This window comes from Vollenhovia emeryi, unplaced genomic scaffold (assembly GCF_000949405.1).
Source record: "Vollenhovia emeryi isolate VEMERY1.0 unplaced genomic scaffold, V.emery_V1.0 DF939123.1, whole genome shotgun sequence".
Classification (NCBI taxonomy): domain Eukaryota; kingdom Metazoa; phylum Arthropoda; class Insecta; order Hymenoptera; family Formicidae; genus Vollenhovia; species Vollenhovia emeryi.
Window position 1 is genome coordinate 953003 of NW_011967243.1, and position 6000 is coordinate 959002.

The following is a 6000-nucleotide window of genomic DNA, read 5'->3' on the forward strand; positions in this document are numbered from 1 at the left end:
AGAATTACGCCGCGGCGTCACTGCATTATAGAATCAAACGAGCACCGTCCGTCCCATCGTAACGAGGTGCCGTTGCAACAAAGACACATTTAGATTCGATATTGTTCTACGAGACGGCAATCCATTAGGATTCGACGGCGGTTTAGTGTGGTCATTCATAAGCGGGACGGTGCTGATGGCTCGAGATCAGCTTGCAATTAAAGTTATCCTTGAGGCACTTCGTTACTGTCTTTGTGAACCGAACATATTTTCTGTTAACAGTTACAGCCTTGAAAAAATACAGAGATTACCATCGAAGACCGAGCCCATTTTGTTATATAAGACAACGAGGGACACAACAGGTTGAATTTGCCAAGTCTAGAGTTTTCAAAGAAAAAAACGCGAAAACTTTTCATGTCATCAAACAATTATGATGATCTAAGAGATTTTTTATCTCGTAAAAACACCTGCTATGACAAAGCCTTGCGCGGTAGCGGAAACAAGATTATTTCTGTCAACCGATGTCGCTCAAAATATGCTACCTTCGCTGTTTACCGCTGTATGCCGAGCGTGTGGCGACGCTATAGTTCGGTGTCACTAGTGAAAATTCTGCCGACACATTTACGCGACAATAAATAATTCGTCGCGATTAATTTAGCACAAAAAACAATGCGAGTGCGACATCCCGTGTAGAAAATCAAAGTCCTGTGACTGTCTACTCTCTAATCAGTGGATTATCGTTGCATATTCACCGATTGACTTTTAAAGAGTAGTTTTGCAGTTTATACTCATCGTTGCTTAGTTTTATTAGTTAATAGTCAGGTAAAATTGTTATGCTTTTACAAGTCAGTGATAATATTGCAAGAATCAGCTTAATAAGTTCAGGATTAAATATACTACATATGTGTAGAATGTATAGATGATGCTATTACATTCTAATTATTGTACGAAAAGTATATGTACAGCTCGTGTACTTTGAGCTTGCTATCGCGCGATTAACTCTACGAATATTTTCAAATAATATATCATATAATAAATTCGTACTATCTCGAGGCTGTAATCTAGATAAATTGGGGGGAAATTTAATTTCTTTTAACATAAAATAATTCAACATTTACAGAAAAGTCACACAGAAAACAAAACAAAAAACTTATAATTAATACGTCATAATTATAAAAATTAGACGTATTCGCTGTTTAGTTATCTGTCGACGTAGTGCGTGTCACAAAGTACGTTGCAATGGCGCAACATCGAAGAGCATCAAGTTGTCTTTAATTATATCTTTTTGCTAGTCGAGTATGAGATGACGACTAGAAAATTTTTTAATAATTCAATGTCATCCATAACTTATAATAATTAGATAGTGTTCAGATACAAATTAGATACATTACAATAAACGTGTCATTCTATCTTTTTTACTTAAAACTAATAGTAGTTTACTAACCAGTAGTCATCTAATGAAGATATAATTTCGCATTTAAATACAATATCATGATTAACAAGTCGTAAACTTGGTCGATCCAACTGGGAAGATATTAATTTATTCAGAATAAAAAGCTACAACGTTTCGACCAAATTGTATTCTTATCAAGTAAAATACACTTGATTTCTACTTGATAAAGACCTGTAATTTGGTCGAAACGTAGCTTTTTTTCTTAATAAATTAATCTCTTGCCAGTTTGGTCGACTATAAGTTTGCGACTTAGTTTTACTCATTACTGGCGACAATAAGCATCACTACATTGTTGAACATAATTAACAAACGGACATGTATATGCGATTAATCTCGGTTTTCACCAACGTCGTTTAACTTTGATCTTAGTGTAAATCTTTTTTCTAAGGGGACAGTTAAAAAGAGATAAAGAACGAATTAAACTAAGATAAAAGTTAAACGACGTTGGTGAAAACGGTCATAAATTGTCCGATGAAGAATATGATCGATTTTTCGTTCAACTTTGATCGGTAACTGCATTTCATCTAACAAGTTTTATCGGATATTTCGAAAAAATTATTTAATTGCGAAAATCCATCGGGATCACTATTTAATCGGTTTATTCAGTGGAAAATTTTCTCAGTGTAGTAATTGTCTGAATTTTGTGAAAAAATTTTTTCACAAGGAATATTCTATCATAATAATGTTTTGTTTGATTTCTTGTTTAATATATTATACATGCTTTGCTTTCTGTGATATAGTTAATTCAAGACCCGTTTACGTAAGAGTGTAATTTGATTATTATCATCATATTTTTATTATCATCACACTAGAAAATATGTTGCAATATCTCGCAATAATTAACCCATTATTGGATTATTCACAGGTTGATTATGCTCGCGTTAGTAGTGCTAGAAATTTTATTGTATGCAAACTCTTAACTTATTGCGATAGCAATACGTACCGAAAGCATATAATGTTGCGTGCCTATAAAACGTGAAGATTATTCTCGAAGGCCATCGAGTGCGTGGCCTTGGAAGCTGCTCCGGGTGTTCGACCTAAGACGGTGGTCAGCTCACTCACCGCTGAACGATGTCGGCAGACCTCGTAATTTTTACGTGGAAAATCGCGGTGAAATTCGATTTGGTTGTTTTGGAAACCTCAACTGAATTGTTATCGCGAAATACACGCCACGCACGCGATAAAGATATCTGACGTTTCGTACGCAAGATCTATTCCTTTCTGACAATTCAAAATTTCTCTTACTTTGCATATGAATTATTTCGTTTGCGCTTATACACAAATCCTGTATCTTTAGTCTACTTACTACAGGTGTAATCTTGGCCGATTTGAAAGTCTAAGGAACTCTCGACACGTGCCGTTATCGTACAATGGCATGGCATTTGCACGGGCATCCCCGAGATGCTATAATTCAGTTCAGGGTTCAGAAACTCGGCCATCGTTTGCAAAATCTCTCACGACTGTTTACTATTCAATTATCAGTGAATTGATTATTCCTTCATTTAGTCTTCGAAATAAAAGCTGTGTATTTTAACAACGGTCGACAGTGAAATCTTTAATTTTTATATATTTCACTATTATACATAAAGTTTGAAATACTTTAAAATACAAACCAATTATTTAGTATCACTTAGCGAATTAACTTCTTTAGACCGTTTTTTATATTGCTTGATATATTTTCTAAGACTAAAAGACATGATTTGTACAAATAGAATTTTTTTTATAAATAGTATTTCTATTATAATATTAGGAGTTTTGCAGTTCTCAAACATAATCGATAAATGAAGGATTTAGTGACTTAAAATTTAGTTTTTCTTGGAAAAGTTAAAATTAATATTGTATTATTAAAACTTAATATTACGTTATTGCACTCGCTAAATTCTATTCAAATCGATTCAAGGCTTAGTGAGCATATTGCGCGAGTGTCTACGCACCTCGCTTGTACAAAACAATTTCAAAGACGTCGTATGCATGCATGTACGTTTGATCGTAGCTCGAGCACCTCCTAGCAGATGTGTGAATCGTAATAGTGACACTGGGTCGGGGCCCTCACGAGTCGCATTTCTTACAACGTTCTCGTTGCAACATGAAAAACATTTGCCACGCTATTAGTTTCTCGCCAACTGTGACGTCTATTCACTTTAAGAAAGAACCAATTAATCAGTTTTCTCGCTTTAAGTTATGTATTTATTTGGGTCCGACATTACAATGATTTTAGACAATTTGCACATCGAAAGTAAGAGTAGTGATAGTTTGTTTCACAGTTTTAATATTAATTTGTTGTAGATGAAAGTAATCGCTCGCCTCGAGTTTATGCTAATGCGTGTTGTTTCGTATATCGTTGCGAAAATCGTGAATTTCGACACAGTTTGATAAATACGAGTTAATAACTGTGCGAGAAATTTTATTAAAGCACGAACTAGAGGTATCAATTTTTTGACCAATATCTCATTATTGCGCTCATTTCGCATTGTACACGGAGAGAATTTTCTCTTAAGATTTACGCTGAAAATCATGTAATCGTGGAACAACGTGGCATTTTGAAGAATTTTAAGAGGGTTTTTTTGAAAGTTTACCATACATTCTACTAGTAAAATATATGGTAAAAATTCAAAAAACTCTCATAAAAATTCTTCAAAATGCCACGTTGTCCCACGCTTGATTTTCAGGATACATTTTAAGAAAACGTTCTCTCTGTGTATACTATTTCAACATATTATGTCCGTAAAATCGGTTTCCAAAATCGCAGTTTCTTTACAAGTAATAATCAAAATGTACTAATGCAATGTACTAACAATGCAATAATATAAATTTACATTTTAGTTTCTTTAATTTAAAACAATTCTTCTGCAATATTCATGCAATATTTATACGTAACGAGCTAAAAAGTATCGATTAAGCAATAAAAGATTCTTCGAATCGTGAAAATTTATATTTTAAAACTTTCGACAGTTATTAAGTTTTATGCAACATGATTCGTAATTAAGAGTTTAATGTAGTTACACGGTCATGCATCGTTGCGTTTTGATTTTTTTAGAGATCAGCGTTCATGTGTGCCGAACATTCAATAAATCTGAGTCGCGGACCATTTTTATGTGACAGATTTGACTGCGTTGTCATTCGCAGTGTCACGTCAATATACATCATCTCGTCTACTCGATGGGACAATTGATTTGTCGGGATGAACGCATTGTAACCAGAAAACTTTGCTTTGTTTAAAAAAGACATATACGCAAATATATAATTAATCATCAAGATTTAACCCTGGCCGTAAACGGCGTTATTTGTTGTGTACGTCACATAAAATGATTTACTTATCATTATTGTTTAAAAACAACTTAAGAGAGTACAACAAGTATAACAAGAGCATTATTGTAATACATATTGTTCTATTATTAAAAAAATACAATTACGTCTATCTTCAATTTGTAAGGAAATCGGAACAATTGTACTTTTATCAAATATAAGGCACTGAAAACTTTCATTTGTCGGGAAAACGTGATAAAAATTCTAAACTATTTCAAACTATTTTTTGGAAAAACAATTTAGAAAAATAACTTCATAAACTGTAACGTTATTCAGACACGTGTCGTTCTATTATAAAAAAAGCAATTTATATTTAATATCCATAATTTGGGGAAAAATTGTGTTATTATCAAACGTATTATTGTACTATTATCAAATTATCAATGCACTAAAGACCTTTGTTTTTAGTAGCAAAAATACATCGTAGTAAAAATATAACTCAAAATGTTTTAGAATTTAAGAGAGCTCTCTTTGAAGTTTCGGTTTCTCCTTCAATGTGTTTGTTTGATTTTTCTGCTCTCTCAAGTTACGTGCGAGTTACGATTTCAGATTAATACAATATAAGCACGAGATTTACGAGATCAGATTAATATAAATAAACTCAATAATAATTTATCGTAGTAGTGTCAAATATAAAGTGTATAAATATGCATTTCGCGAGACGTATATCTTTTATTCTCAAATTACGCTTGTACAAAAAGCGGGAATTGGATTATTGCGCTGACGTGCAATAAAATCATTCATGACTCGCAATTATTTCGCGTGAGCGCGCAATTGCGATTTGGCAAGTGCAAAAATAATGTATCGACGTGGGTGGATCGCGTGACATATTACGTCAATTATGAACCAGGGCGAGTTAACAAACGAATCGCGCGCGCGGCTAAACTCGCGCATTACTTCCGCCGTACTATCGCAATCCTCATTAACGACAAGAACAACGGGCGGTTTCTGCCTTATTATCATGGGAGGTAATTTTCCAGTGCGATTCTTGTTACATCACGCCGATTTGTTTCCAAGTAAAGATGTTAGCGTGATTGTGATTACACTATTAATTCAATTACGTCATTAATAAAAATCACTGGACATCAGGGATTTTTTTATAAACGGAGATTACTCGTGTGCTTCTGGTAAGGAAAAGTTTTATCCTGAACAAAGATCGCGCGTTGCTTTACATCGTCAGTCTATCACGAAGATTAAATAAATTAGGGATAATCGAACGAATGAATATGATCTATAATTTTTCATATAGTTTCTTAACATGT